The 2,551-nt window shown below is 30.1% G+C and overlaps 1 long non-coding RNA gene across 1 annotated transcript; it reads left to right on the forward strand.

The window, feature by feature from the left end:
• Positions 1 to 409: 409 nt before the first annotated feature.
• LOC148787816 (uncharacterized) lies at positions 410 to 2,182 on the forward strand. Its single transcript, XR_016066144.1, has 3 exons — positions 410 to 516; positions 1,030 to 1,096; positions 1,912 to 2,182. It is a non-coding gene; the product is annotated as an uncharacterized LOC148787816 (long non-coding RNA).
• The last annotated feature ends 369 nt before the right edge of the window (positions 2,183 to 2,551 follow it).

Raw genomic sequence — 2,551 nt, forward strand, 5'->3', positions numbered from 1 at the left:
CAAATTATTATTGGCTCCCCTAGGTTTTGTGTGACGCCCCAAAAATTATAATATATAATTGGGAGACTAATTGGTAAATTTTTATGAAACTTAGTTAATTAGTAAATAAATTATGTTCCATAATTGGAATATAATAATATTTGAATGAATTAAATTGGAGTTCGTTATAATATTTTGGGACAATTTATTCTAATTAAGAAAATTAGAAAGGACGTAGATGGTATTTTGAGAAAAGTTTAATTAAATAAATAAAATAATAATAATATTATATATATATATGGAAATAATATATATATATTAAGTAAGTAATATAATATATATACATATATATATATAAAAGTAGAAAGAGAGCTAGACTTGAGAGTGGGAAGTGGGGGCCGCCTCCCACCGCCTCACTCTCTTTGTTTTTTGTTCTTTTCCTTTCCTTGTTCTTTAAACATATAAATACACATGACATACACAATGCAATTGTGTAAATTTGCAACTCTCGGCCGAAAGCGAAATAAAGAAACAGAGGTACGAATAATGTGATTTTAATTCCTATTAAATTGTATAATTATATTATTTAATTAGTTTATTTATTAAATGTTGTTTATACTAAGTGATGCACTATTTAATCGGAGTATTTTACGAGTTTGACTATTTAAATTAGTGTCGTATTAAATATCACAATTGCTATAAAAATGATATAGTTGGGTAATTAAAATATTAGATTTGTTAGCTTTAATTATTATTATAGCTAATTTACACAATTCCATCGGAATGACTAACCAAATATGTAATTCTATGTATTATTGCTTAATTAAATTATATAGTAGGGAGAAATTGATAGAAAATCCATAGAAATATTTCGAAAATTATATTTAATAAATGGTATGTTAATAAAGAGGAAAAACGAAGATGTGTACTTCGATAGAAGTGGAATATTAAAGAATTATAAGAAATTATACGAATAATATTTAGTATTATATTTAACAGAAATCACGATATTCTCGATATATTAATTGTGTGTGGTATAACTCATTATAGGATACGGGGGTGAGGTGAAAGGACTGACAATTAGCGATTGAGTAAAAAGAAACGTTGTGAGGTTGAGGTAAGTAAATAATTAGTATTATCTATATGTGCTTTCTGTATTTGTGGTTTTACTGTTATATGAATTTGTGGTTAATGTTGCCATTGATTTGTCTGAAAGTATATAAGTGACGAATGATTTGATTTGATTGTCGATATTATGTACGTGGAATGAGGAAATACGTTGAAATATTATGTTTGTTGTTTGATGTGTTGTGGGTGTCTGAAAATGAGAATGTAATGATATATTGTTTTACGTACTAGTTGCTTACAAGAATGGTGATATGTGGAAATGAGGGAGTGGTGGAAATTGAATATAATTGTGGCGTGAATACCCCTTGACGTGTTGAAAAGAGCTTTGATGCGATATGAGAAAGAAATGAAATGAAAAGAGCTTTGATGCGATATGAGAAAGAAATGAAATGAAAAGAGCTTTGATGCGATATGAAAAAAAAAGATGTGATGTGAAAAGAGCTATGATGCGAAATAAAAGAGCTATGATGCGAATTGAAAGAGCTATAATGCGAAATGAGATTGATGAGCCGGCTGTCAAGGGGATTCACTTAAATTTATATAACGGTGAGATTGAGTTGACGGGAAAAACACGATATCACCTTCTAGTAAGCAAACTAGGGAAAAAGAAGTTTAATTGATTATTTTATTGTGAGATAGCTATGTGGTGTACTACAATTGATTATGTTGGAGTTAAATTGACTGTAATCCATGCATGTTGCCTACTTGTCATGTTTGGGCTGTGTTTGATGTACATATATAGATAGGGCTGATTATTTACTTACTGAGTGGCAGGCTCATCCCTCTGTTGACATTTTCTTTCAGGAGTAGACTTTGAGGTATCTGACTGTTGAAAAATAGGTCTACGCACTATACTCAGTCAGGTCGGGCCAGTATGCTGTTTCTCCTTTTTGTCAGCTAGAGTACGAATCTTAGTTTGTTTGTATAAAGAGAACGTAGGAATGGAGATTAACTGTGGTGGACTACTCGAGGTGTTTGATTTGTATATATGATGTTGTGGGTTGATTATGTTGTTATGACGTTGGGGTTACGTATTCATATGGATTAAATTATTATGTGCATTTATATTTATAAACACAGGGATTGCTATAAGTATGACGTTTAGGGTAGATATAGCCCTTGTAGCGAAGGGGGTGCTACATTTTGTGTTGTTTATCAAACTAGTAATTTTATTAGTTTCAAATGAGGAAACAAAAATTCTTGAATATTGATGAGTGATAATTCCTCTTATATGTTTAATTGAGGCACAATGTGTATTAATTATTGTTTTATAGATATAGTTATTTTATATCGAATACAGAGGTTCCTTTTTTTTTATGAAAAGTTGGGATTTTACGTAATTCTAAATATTCAGCTTCATTTGGCAATGTCTTGCCTCAGTGGGGATATTTGCTTCTAAAAATTCACTTTCGTAAGGAAGGTTCACAATATATTTTTTTCTATG

This window comes from Sesamum indicum, linkage group LG6 (genome assembly GCF_026168435.1).
Source record: "Sesamum indicum cultivar Baizhima isolate 11 linkage group LG6, ASM2616843v1, whole genome shotgun sequence".
NCBI classification, from domain to species: domain Eukaryota; kingdom Viridiplantae; phylum Streptophyta; class Magnoliopsida; order Lamiales; family Pedaliaceae; genus Sesamum; species Sesamum indicum.